This window comes from Pezoporus flaviventris, unplaced genomic scaffold (genome assembly GCF_033815535.1).
Source record: "Pezoporus flaviventris isolate CSIRO_AGI_PZ_B2104156 unplaced genomic scaffold, CSIRO_AGI_Pfla_v1 ptg000007l, whole genome shotgun sequence".
NCBI lineage: Eukaryota > Metazoa > Chordata > Aves > Psittaciformes > Psittacidae > Pezoporus > Pezoporus flaviventris.
Genome location: NW_026892555.1, coordinates 53,963,678 through 53,976,871, shown reverse-complemented (window position 1 = coordinate 53,976,871; position 13,194 = coordinate 53,963,678).

Genomic DNA, 13,194 nt, shown 5'->3' with positions numbered 1-13,194 from the left:
CACCCCCCTGGCACAGGCACGGACACCTTCCACTAAAGCAGGCTGCTCAACGCCCCATCCAACCTGGCCTCGAACACTGCCAGCGATGGGGCAGCCAGAGCTGCTCTGAGCAACTGTACTGTTAAGTCTCTGTTCACTGCCTCACCTACAGTGTTGGAGCTTGCTGTAGTAATGCAAATCAATAAGCAGCCAGAGAAAACATTCAACGTGGCAGTGGATGATTTACTTCATTTAGTTCCTTACTGTACTAATGAATACCGGGAGGTGAGCCTGCAGAATGTGCTGGTGCAAAAGAACGCGAGACACACTTCTCGAGGAGAGGTGTGCAAGGGCTGCGTTTGCAAAGTTTTATGGGGAGGATGAAGCCTGTGATACACGACGCAGCCAGTGAAGGAATCCAAAGGCAGGCTGGAAGCCCTGAGACAAGATGGGTATTGCATAGCACCGCAGGCTGTGAAGCAGAGGAAGCAGAACTTAAAACACACAAGTGGCTCAGGTCTGGGTAGGAGCTATTGGCCCTGTGTATCGTCAGAGAGCCATACAAAATAAATTAACCAAAGCAGCTGAATCCTCTCACCACTCACCTGCACCCTTCCAGGGAACCCCTTGTTCCAGTTTATATCCTGCAGTATCAGCTGAAAGAGCGGACCATGCAGCTCTCAGAGCTCGTATCTTTTAGCTACCATTCATTCACTGTATCACTGAGCACCAGACTGCTCCAGTGTCCTGTTTTTAGGGAATGTTTCATCTGTGAGCCATGCTACTTACCAACTATTCTGAAGCTAATTGCGATAACTGATAAATATTAACAAAGAAAAACTGAATAATTCATTCACTACAATCCAAAGGGTCATAATGCAGTTAGCAGATTTGATATAATGAATAATAATAATGAAATTATGATGGTGGTAATAAATAACAGCAAACGCACTTGTATTTAATGGTCATTTATTTCAGTCCCAAAAGAGTACTTGCTCAGGTGATTAGGACACCTTCACTGCCTTATAGCTGTGATCCAGTTTGCATACAGTACATTAAGTGATTAAAAAGTAAAGTTTCCTGAAATCAGATATATTCAAATTCTCTTGACTCAAGTCTGATTCAGGCCTTTTTAAGAACATTTTTTATACCTGCACCTTTAGCAGTTTTACCGTTTTCAGAAGGACTTTTGATTCTCACAACCTCATTTAAAATGTTCACGTTTGGTCATGGAAAGAAAAAGTCAAATTCTGTCCACTAGGTGCAAAGAATTTGCTCAGATGTGTCTGAATACTTCATGGGACAACAAACAAACCATTACCCGCTTGCGGAATAAACCTGGCAATTTGGGTGTGAGATGCATTTATGTACAAACTGTAAACTACAACCCTTAGGAGGGGATCATGCCAGAGAGATCACTGTTTTCTGCATAACCTGCAAGCTGACTTAATATACAAGCACTTAACACACTAATGCACGTTTCATCAGTAGACCTCATGTTAAGATTAGATTACAGTGGTACCCAAATGTGATGAGGAATGACAATAAATTGATGGTATTATATTGAGATAAATGACAACAAACATGGATTTGAAAGGACACTGTGAGTTTGAGATGCTAGATTTAATTATTTTAATGATACTTGGTAAGGAAAAGTTAACACATTGAAAAACATTTTGTTACCCAACTGTAATAAAAATATTTTCAATTTCAGAGAATGGAAAATGCAGAAGGATTTAGCAGAAAGATTAGTAGCTGGTTTTATGTGCTTATCCAAGCTGGCCAATGGTAGTTTAAAAATAGTATTAGAGAGCTAAATCTTTATGGCAAATATGACGTGGAGTTGAAGAGGGGAATTTGCAAGTCAAGAAAGTTAAGAGATCTAAGTTTCGCGTATTTATATTAGTGGAGAATTTGGTTTGGAGTTTGTAACACAGGAAATTTGTAAAGTATTTAAAAATGAGGAGCTGATGAAAGGAAGGGGGTAACGTTTTCTTGTTTCTGACGATGAACTGGTACTGCACAATTCCCCTTTTTAGAGGGAACCTCACTGGGGGCTGTAGGGCCATGGTCAATGTACTGTAATATATCACCACCCCCACCCCAATCACCCTTTTGAGGATGAAATTTCAGTATTTTCTAAACAATAGCTAAAATTTAAGTAATACAATAGGAGAAGCAAGCAAAAGTGATTGTTCCTGATAGTTCCAGGGCTGTAATTAGAGAGGGATTACGTGTTTCTTTCAGCAGGATTGCAGACATTCCTACTCTGAAACTTCAGTTATTGCTTCATTCGAGTAGCTGGAGAGACAGTGCCTAATGAAAAAATTAGAGCTGTTTTCTAAGTTCTTCAGTTCATGGCAGTGTCTCTGAACAGTCCATTTTGTTAGCTATTTTGGGGAAATGTCTTTTACAGTAAACCATTGATTATATTTATATTTCCAGAAGAATAGTTTCCAGTCAGTGATTCAGCTGTCAAAAACCCACTCTTTTGCAATTTTTAGTACTGTAATGGTTTTGTCAAGACACCAACTATGGTACAAATAGAGAATTCGTATTTTTCACCTGCATAAATTTCATTTAATTCTTCAGCCAGTGGGATCAGCATAGTTGGAGCAGACCAAAACTGTCAGATTCACAAATAATTGGCATCAACCTGTTTCATTTGAATAATACATGAATATTTGTATATGGCACCAACCCTCCTTTTTTGTTTTGACCTAAAATGTTGGGGTTTTTTTTAAAGAAAACAAAAATCATACACTTCAAAGCCAGACTAAACTTTTTTTCATACATGTTAGTAAGGTCAGTAAGCTACAAATACACATATACAATTACTTGTTAATTTAAATACAATCTACCCCCGTCCTCAGTCTCTAGATTCAATGCAGGCATGTCAGGCTAGATTTATTTAGAAACTGGGTCCAAATTCTTCACTTACTTAAAAAAAATAGAGGAAATATGTGGGGGATTATCTTCCAGAATGTTAGTTTACCATAGCATCGGATTTCAGTCAAAACCCAAGAAAGAAATAAATAACATTTACCTCATGTAGGCATTTGTGTCAGATGGTTTTTGTTAGTGGAAAGACTGACACAGAGCTAAGGTTCAATGGAGGAACGCTTCATAGTGAAACATTAAAATTAGCAAAGGGATGAGGGGACAAGATACATCCTTTATTAAGGCAAGCAGCCATTATATATTCAGTCAAGTGGAAGGGATGGCATCTGATCTGACAGAGAGGCATGCATATCTTCTGAGAAATGAAACTGTGCTTATTTAAATTTCAAATAGCTAGATTATCTCTGGGATTAAAAGTAAATAACATTTGTTGAATAAGATGGAGTCTCACTGGACCTCTTCAGGAAGGTTTCAAATGCTATTAAAGAAACTGACTACAAAAGCTAACATGCTGCATCAAAAAGAAGGATTTCCCAGTGATGTAACAAGAGCATAAGATATCTAGGACCAGAGAGGTCCTGACATCTAGGGTAGTATATAAATCAGGTGGAAATAATGTGAATAGTATGCATAATATAAATGTTTTTCTTCTACTTCCTCTCTCAGGTTGAACATAAACCTCTGTTATTCTATTTCCTACTTTTAACTTCATGAATAAGTACTTCAGTTGCTTTTTACCTTAATCTAGATCAAATTAAGAATGAATTCAAGATTACTGCCTAGCAATACATTCCCCTCTGAATGGTGTAACAAACCTAGAAAGATAGGCACTGGAAAGTGCTGCAGCTCCCTGCTGTGCTTCCAGAGAACGCAGAGGGCAGCAGGGCTGGTGCACAACAGGATGATGCAAGTGGTGGTGGGTGTAAGAATCCTTTGTTACTGACGGTAACCAGAACATTCCATGTTGTGCAGCAAGGTAACGGGAAACATACTGGAATTCATGGAAACCCCAGGAAATTTGCAGCTTCCAGTTATTGAGCTGTGTATCAGGATTCAAATATTAGCTAACCTTGCTGACTTTCTCTTACAGCCAGAGCTGAACAGTAGAGAAAAACATTCAATTTATGGTGATGATGTGCACGAGGTGGAAAAGACAGTTGTGTTTTAATCTTACTATTTGCTTGATCATATGCAGAGGAAGACAATACTGAATTATCTTTGAATCATAGAATCACAGAATGGTTTGTGTTGGAAAAGACCTTAAAGATCACCCAGTTCCAACCCCCTGCTGCAGGCAGGGACAAATTTCGCTAGACCAGGTCTAGACCAGAATTATTACAATCTTGATATATATTTGCTAATGTTTGAGTTTGGTATTCTCTCTAGATTAAATTAAATTGAAACAGAATAGGAGAAGAAAGAGAAGTATCTATAGTAATGTTAGGTTTTAATTTTTAACACAGTAGACCACTTTTGTTCTCAAACTGACTGTATAAACCCACATAAGTTAATTTACTTCTGCTGGAAGATAGTGTAACTAACTGTATTAGCATGGGTAGAGATATACGATATGAAAACAACTGACACTGCCTTGGGTTTAAAGAAAACACAGTTTAGTTCTTTCTTTTTTTCCTTTTGACTACCTTCTTCAAGTAAAAGGTGCTCTTGCCTGTAGAGGCAGATTTTAGGAGAGACAAAAACCTGCCCAAAAGAAAGTCATGAACTATATGCAGTAAGGATGTTTCTATTGGCATAGGACAGAAGCCGAGGAAGCCTGTTTTACATGGGTATCTCTGTCATATGCTTCTGTCCTGTCTGCACCAGAAGCTGATCCGTTACAGGTAATCATGGGTGACTGTGCTAATAACAAACAGCATAGTTAAAAGTTCCATTCCTCATAACCATTTAAGGATATTATTGTTGACAGGGAAGCCCTGCCCAACCCAGTGAAATTCATACACTTTCTTGTAGCATGTTTTCCTTAACTTAAAAACTGGCTTCCTAACGTTTCATAATAGGGAGTAAAATAGTATCTATTATTTTGAGATTCCTGGATGAAGGCACAAATGAAATACATGATGAAATACAAAGTGGTGTTATTGATCACTTAGATTCAGAAAAAAAAATCTAGTTAAGCCAGCCATTAAATAGGTTTCTCAGCTTAATGATTAGAAAGCATTTGAAAGCGTTAGGTGTGCAGCCAGCAAAGCGGTCTTGTATGTGTAACATACTGTGTCATACAAAGTAGGAATCTAAAGGTGGATGTTTCAGAGGAAAGCACTCATAATCATGACAGTGTGTGAAAGATACCAGCAGTTATTGCTATGAAGGGTAAGTCAAATTAGGAGGATCACTTCCCATGCATGACTGGCAGATCATGGAAAGAAATTAGTAGCAAAATTAGGTTTCATGGGCAAAAATGAGGGTAGTTAAAGTCCCCAGATTTTTACATGAGTCAACTGAGAGTAAAACTCCTACAGGTCTTTAAAGAAAGCAGAAAGGTAAATCTTTCTTTATACGTCATCCTGCTTTGTTGCTGCTGCAATTAGACTTCCACTCAGAATCTGTTATTATTTGTTTTGGTAGGAAAGCAGTAGAATGTCCCAGACTGAAATTAAAATTTACTGTTTCCCTGGAAAAGGACTATTAGAAATATGCATAAAATTACATTCTACCACATCATATTAGAAAAGATTACAGGAAGACAAAGTAAGCAAAATAACAATTGATTAGCCCAAGAAATACCATTCAAGCAAAACAGCGACCTAGCCATAATCATGTATGGCTTTGGCAACACATCAAAGATGAGTTAAAGGGAAACAGAAGTGGTGTTGCAGAAGTAAGTAGCTTAGAGATGGAAAACTATTCTCAGTCATATGAAGGTGCAAGGAAATGCAAGGGAAAATTGGTATGACAAACTGGCAAGCAACATAATTGACAGCTAGGAGGGGAATACTACTGGCTTCATCACAGTTGAAGGCTGATCTCAGATTGTATGACTACATCTGAGCTATCTTTAAACTGGTGAACTCAGGTTGGGAAATAGAAACAGGGCTTGTAAGAGTAAAAATGGAAAATAGCTGGCCCTAGAGTTGTCACAGGAAGAACAGACAAAAAAGTCTAAACTTAGCAGTGGTGGCTTTCCTCTGTGTGTTTTGGTGTGCAGGGAGAGAAACAGCAGAAGTAGGAGGTGGCGTATACATTGCTGACAAAATTGACAGTTGAACCATTTTTGCAGACTACAATTATGATCCAATATCAAATTGAATATTAAGCTGTTGCTTACAGAACAGCTATTTGGGTATTTATGCTTGTTTACAAGCTAAGGAAGCCTGTAATGCTTTTACTAGTGGGTGATAAAACAAATCTTTCACTACCTTAATAAAAGATTTCACAGCACCACCAGACACCATAATAATGTTTACTCATTTGGACAGTGGGATCAGGCAGGGTTTGGTGAACTCTGTTTGAAGAAGGACCTTACCCCACTACTTCTCCCCACACAATGTACCCTTCCTAAGGCCTGAAGCCTGTTCTGCTGCATGCAAAAGCACTGCAAAGCAAAAGCAAGCTCAGCACTGAACTATCCCATCTTTCCCTCTCTGGCTGGAGGACCCTCTGACATGTCCGTCTCCTTCAGCGAGTACCCTTCTGCCTTTTAGAGCCTCTCTTGCAATGACCCCACACATGAGCCAACTCTCATTTCCTTCACCAGTCTGCTCACAAGGTGGGAGAGCGATGCTGCTGAGGGAAGGAGCAAATCTTACAGCCTTTCCTCTCCAGGCTCTCACACGTGGGATGGAGACACTCTGCAGATGGCAATCCTCCTGCTTTGAGGAGGTACTGGAGGCACAGGTGCAGCTGTGGCAGGGCACAGAAAGCAGTGCCAGGCCATGTAACACAGGGTGCTTTCTCACAGGGTGCTGTTGATGCCACATACACATCAAGGTGCCATCCATACTGAATGTGACTTCATTTCATTTACCATAGGTACATCTTTAGACTGTTTTTTCCTTTATTTGGAGTTTTTCTTCTTCACATTTTTTTCAGTGAGTATATAATTCTATGTGATCTGCTTAATAGATTGGAAAAATGTAAGTGGTTGGTTACTGGAACTGACTCAAGGCTTTTCCACATACAGGAAAAATCTGAGTTTTGCAGCAGTAGTAGGCAGAGCCTGTACAAAAAAAAAAATCCATAGGAGCTGTGGAAAGTGAAGAAAAGGGAGTACAGGAGATCCACTGTGGAGACAGGCTGAGAAGACTGTTTCTTTTCATTTGGAAAGAGAAGAATAAATACTTACATTAGGGCATAATATCTAAACATTTGCCTGGTAGAAAGCAGAGGTAGTACGATGCAGTCTGAAAAATCACAGCACTATGATGTTATCTTTGCAGTATTAACTGTGGAAGTGACTTGCTCATTACTCTTGTTACATGATCAATACTTTTGTTGGCGGTAAGTGTAACAAACACGCTTCATTAAAATGCTGTTTAGCTATAATAGGCTACTAAATAGCTTTTGAAATTAATGTTTTAGGAAAACCACATATTTCCGAAACCCAACGGATTACTCATTTGGAAAAAAAAAAAAAATGTAAGCAGCAATACAAGGACATTAACATACTTCTGCATCTACAAGGACATCAATTGAACAAAACACAGGGCCAGCCCTAAAAACAGCCTTATACATCTGACTTCCAGCAAAAGAATCACCCCTGGGGTCATTATCATGTATCTAAAAGTAAGTACTTAAGGAATCACGATTTGTAACATGCTCCAGGGCTAACAGTAATCCCAGCTTTGGCAAGTGGCTGTACTTCCGACTTGAAGGAGTATTGTTGACAGGGTAATGTGAAAGGGCATAGCCAAGGTTTTCAAACAATTAGAAGATACTTTCATCTCTTCTGATGTAGAATAGACCCTGTCTCTCTCTCAGATTCCAAATTTCCACATGGCACATGGGTAGACTATGTTTGGAATCACCTACTTACAAATGCCATGTGTTGTATACACCTTTTAGATCACTGTCAGACATAACAAGATGGATTTAATTTAACTAAGGAACAATTTGTGGACATGTCCAGATAATAAGGACATGTTCTTCTAGAAGACAAGTGATTACAAAAGCTGATTTCCTATTCACTGGAAATTCTGAAATGTTTTGTGCTCAGTTAAGGCTTCTCCACACCAATGAAATTCTTACTAATGAAATTGCTGCCTTACAGTTAGCTATATGGGCTCACTCCCTTCAAAGAGAAGCCATACTGTGATTTCGTACTGGTCACTAACCACTTTATCCATCACACCTCAGCCCAGAGGTCCAGTTAGATCAGCATCATAGCAAGGAGAAATTTCTAACTGGAATTGCTATGAGAAAAGATTACACATCATTAGATGCAGCAATGTATTTACATAATTTTAAATTGTTCTTGCGTAAACTGTATGGTCATAGTTTATGTTAGAATATCTTCAATGGAATTACTTCTGAACTTCACTGTTGCAAAACAAGGATCAAGTCTGCATATTGTTAAGTCTCATTTCTGCAGACTTGTACTAATTAGGATGGTTAGTCAGCCTTACAGGAATAAGAGATGTTTGTGCTATGACAGATTATTAAACTGAAACCCCTAGACACATGTCAAAACAAACACAGGCCAAAGCTAAGGCAGCATGCACCGTATGAACACACTGCCAAGAGCACTCGAGTATTTTAAGGTATGCTCGCATCCTGCCTTAGGATTAAGGGCACTTTGAACATTCCCACACAGCTCTATTACAATTTATTTGCAGCTGCTGAAGAGTGAGCACTCAGGTCAGATAAATGACACTAATTGCCACCACTTTCTTCCTGCCCAAGGCAACTCACATGCCGTGTGGTGGAGGAAACAACACAAAATGCCTCACAGACGTAATTTCTACTGACACAACTTATCCAACATGTCACAAAAAATTATCTCCTGTTGAACAAGCTGAAATACAGTTGCTTCAGATTTGCGCATTTTCGGTGAGTGGCTGATGTACTGTCCCCAGGTACTAAGCGTAACTTTGGAGCATACGTCCTTGAGATGTCTGAAGTACGAAGAGAATACACTGCACACTGCCATGCTCTGTTGGAGGACAGTGGGGAGAGATGATGTTTGTATACACAAGAATTATGTACAGAGTATAAACACAAGCATGAAATGCTGAACAGAAGTGTTCTGTCCATGGATTTTACTTATCCACTGTCCCCTGAGTTACAAAGATTAGCCAAAAAAAAAAGTTATTTCTGGTTTTCCCCCATAATGCTGCATTCTAACGTTAAAAGAGGTAAAGTTTGAAGAGTTAATCATGCAGTCATCTGCATGATTATTAGAAGTATCTGCCTTACTTGTTACAGAAATACTTTTAAATTATTGAGAAAAATATATTTCAGCATTTGGTAATTCCAGCTAGCTTAATTTCCACCACATCTACCAAGTGCTAACATTTAGCAGATTTAAAGGTATACATATATGCAGCTCACAAACCAATAGTGTAAAATGCTGTGTGTATAAGTTTCCAGTTAGAGCAACTAGGGGTGAATAACTTGCAGCACAAATTTCATTAATCAAGTTCATTACTGAAACTATTAATGAGACACTCCTCTGTGTGAACAAAGCATTCCCAACTGCATCCTCTCTCAGGAAAGTGAGAGGTAAATAAAAGAGAAAGGAAAGTTTTAATGTCACCCTGAAAGGCATATATGATTTAAAAATGTAATCATTGCATTATTTCTTTGGAACCTCCTTTCCAAAATTATTCAGGATTTGTTCCATTTGTTGTGACAGAACTGTGTAAATTTTATATTAACACTGCACACAGTTGATGCTTATTTGATGGCAGATTTAGCTGTAATGGCTAATGCAGTTACCTCCTTCAGGTGACTCATCCCGCTTTCTAACATTGCTGAAACTCTGGAAATTGAGAATTATCCTTACCACACTTTATGAAACTAAGAAATACCAACATTGCAAGACTTCTGATGTTTCCCAGAGAAAACCACAAGAACCAAGAGTGTACATGTGGCAAGGTTTTACAAATAACGCATTCCACTTCTCATTTCACCATTGCTGGTGGTGTATTTATTCCTTGTATGGGATTCAGCAGCCAGAATATATTCTGAATCTAGAAATTACATTGTGCATTTATAACTTCTGATCCTAGTATGGATCAGGTATTACCAATATGTTGAGAAGCAATGGGAAATCAGGAGTGTACTGATTACAATATAAACCTTAATGTCACAGTTTTTTGGGCCATGCAGATATGGGTTTATGGCAATTGTATACCCTAATCCCTTCCTCACAGAATCACTTTCAGGAATCCAACCACCATACTCAACTAAATATTCTTTCTTAATCAGGAGAAACAAAGTGCAAAACTAAGGTGAATTGGCTTGAACACAAGAAAAAACCCTTTGGTTTTTTGCTCTGCATCCTACCTTTCCTGATCAGTTCTTAAGAGGGAGCTGGTACGAAGGAAACAGCCATCTTAGAATCATAGAATAGTTAGGGTTGGTAAGAACCTTAAGATCATCAAGTTCCAACCCCCCTGCCATGGGCACGGACACCTCACACTAAACCACGTCACCCAAGGCTCTGTCCAACCTGGCCTTGAACACTGCCAGGGATGGAGCATTCACAACTTACTTGGGTGACCCATTCCAGTGCCTCACCACCCTTACAGTAAAGAACTTCCTCCTTATATCCAGTCTAAACTTCCCCTGTTTAAGTTTTAACCCATTACCCCTTGTCCTGTCACTACAGTCCCTAATGAAGAGTCCCTCCCCAGCATCCTTATAGGCCTGCTCCAGATACTGGAAGGCTGCTATGAGGTCTCCAAGGTATGAGGCATGTTTGTCCATCTTGGACAAAAAAAAATCAATTTCAAGTGAATAGATGTCTGCTGAATCCAGGACAATAAAGCTTTCAAAATGAATGAGAACTAGAAGCCAGCTGGGATGTAAGTGATCCTGGAGGCTATTTCTTGACCAATACAACCTTAATAACATACATTGTTTCTTTATCTTTTTGTAGCATTGTTCCATTGCTGCAAATCTGTGTTAGTAAATATGTGATTTTATACTTAAATCTTGAGAAGAATCAGACTCTGAGTGATGTAACATGCAATCAAGACATATCTGATATAAAAGGGTGGCAAAGACAAAGGGGTACTAGGAAACCTTAAGCATTTTCTTTGTGACAAATTGCTTCCAGTGTATTTAGAGGGTACTGCTGTTTGCCACTGAAGTAGCTGTTTGAGAAGCGGTGCCGTATAGTTTTTTAAATTAAAAGAATCTCTTGATGGCTAGTGATGTCTCTTTGCATGCAGTGAGACAGTAGGAAAAAAAGACCTAAATTCATAAGATCCAGATAATTTCATACCCCCATTTTCATACAGGACACATTCTGTTACAAGGGCGCTTTTCTCCCCACGTTGTTAATTCCAGTAAGTGGCAGTGTCATGGCTTGAACTGCTGGAACTGTTCCACTGGCTAAAATAAGATGTTAGAGACCTTGACAGCATTCCAATTGGAAAATTTGTGTTATGGATCCTTCTTTCAGTACATTACACTAAGTTTTTCTTTTCTTTGAGAAAACAAATGAATTGGTTTAGCAGTTACAGCAATTCATATAGCCATAAGGGTAGGAATTAGAGGTTTTAAATGTCTGGACCAAAGAAAACATAGCATACTTTCAGAAACTGTAACATACTTGTTATGCAAAACAGATTTTCGTTAAGACTCCTGCTGTGGTAGGTTAGTTTCAAAGGCAATTTTATAAGAGACATTATAAAAGAAAAAAAAGAGATGCATGTCACATGCACATTTTTGTTAGGAATTGCCTGGAAAAAAAAAAACAAACATTTCTTCATGGCTTTTTGCCACCTACAGGCAAAATCTATTTTCCTCCTTGCTTTTTGATTTACTTGGAGGGTAAAAGAAGAGGTGTGTTGATGGTTGCAGTCCTGCCTTTCCAAATAAATGCCACTGTGCAATTTCTCATCTGGTTTTCTACAGTCCTTATAAGATTCAATGCCTTTGCACAGTGACACGAGTGTGAACACCTTGCTATATCTAACATACCAAAGGACATCTAGCAGGCAAAACCAGCCCACACATCTGTGGAACCCTGCCACTGAAACAGTGACTCAGAGAATGTGGCTCCTACAGGGCTGCTGATAATCTCAAGAGGACGAGCTTCTACGGGAAATTGTATGAAATCAGATATATTAATGTCAGCTTAAAATCAGGCAAAGGTAGCACAAATCTTGCACAGATCTATCTTTGCTAGCACAGGGAAGACAGGAATAATTATTGTAATATATGTTGAAGGCTCACCACCACATGGTAAATTGAAGTTTCTATGAAGTGAGTAACAATGAGATTTTTCAGCTCATTATTACAACTAGTAGTAAAAGAAAACCCTTTCCTGTTATTGGCACTTCAGGTTGTCTAATGCAGAAACATAAATTGCAAAATGAATTACAAGCCTAAATCCCATTGCCAAAAAGGCCTTTATTACTTTATTTCAAACTACTTGGGAGGAAGAGGGGAAATACAGTTTGGAGATTTTTACACCCATGAAAATAGGCACATTGGTTTTGTTCAGGTGTGGGGAAACGCAAAGGAAAACTGAAACATAAAACTGAGAACACAAATTTATAACAGAAACATTTATCAATACTCCTCAATACAGTCCTCTGCTGCCAAAACAGTAGTTTCTTACAAGAACTTATCCTAGCAAATAACAGTGCTATGAGTCATGCATTGCAAAGTTTTCAGATGTAATTCAAAGAATTAACTTCATTTTGTAATTTGGAAAATAAGCTTGAATGTAGATGAAGATATGTGTAACAGAGCATGGAATCCATTAAAATAAAAAATCTGTGCTACAGGTAAGTGACAAGATCATGATAACATGATTTCAAAATTATGAGAGAATGTGAATAAAAGACTCTCCAGGCAACATAAAGCTGTTTCCAGAACTGCAGTTTTCTAACCTTTCTGACCATTATACAGCAATGTGAGGTGATGCTTTGAAACAGTAACTGTGAGATTACAAATGGTCTAAGCATGTACCAGCCCTATTCAGTCTGTGAGGAAGACCATTTTCATAAAATCATAGGATAGTTAGGATTGGAAAGGACCTTAAGAACATCCAGTTCCAAACCCCCTGCCATGGGCAGGAACACCTCACACTAGACCATGTTGCCCAAGGCTCTGTCCAACCTGGCCTTAAACGCTGCCAGGGATGGAGCATTTATCGCTTCTCTGGACAATCTGCTTCAG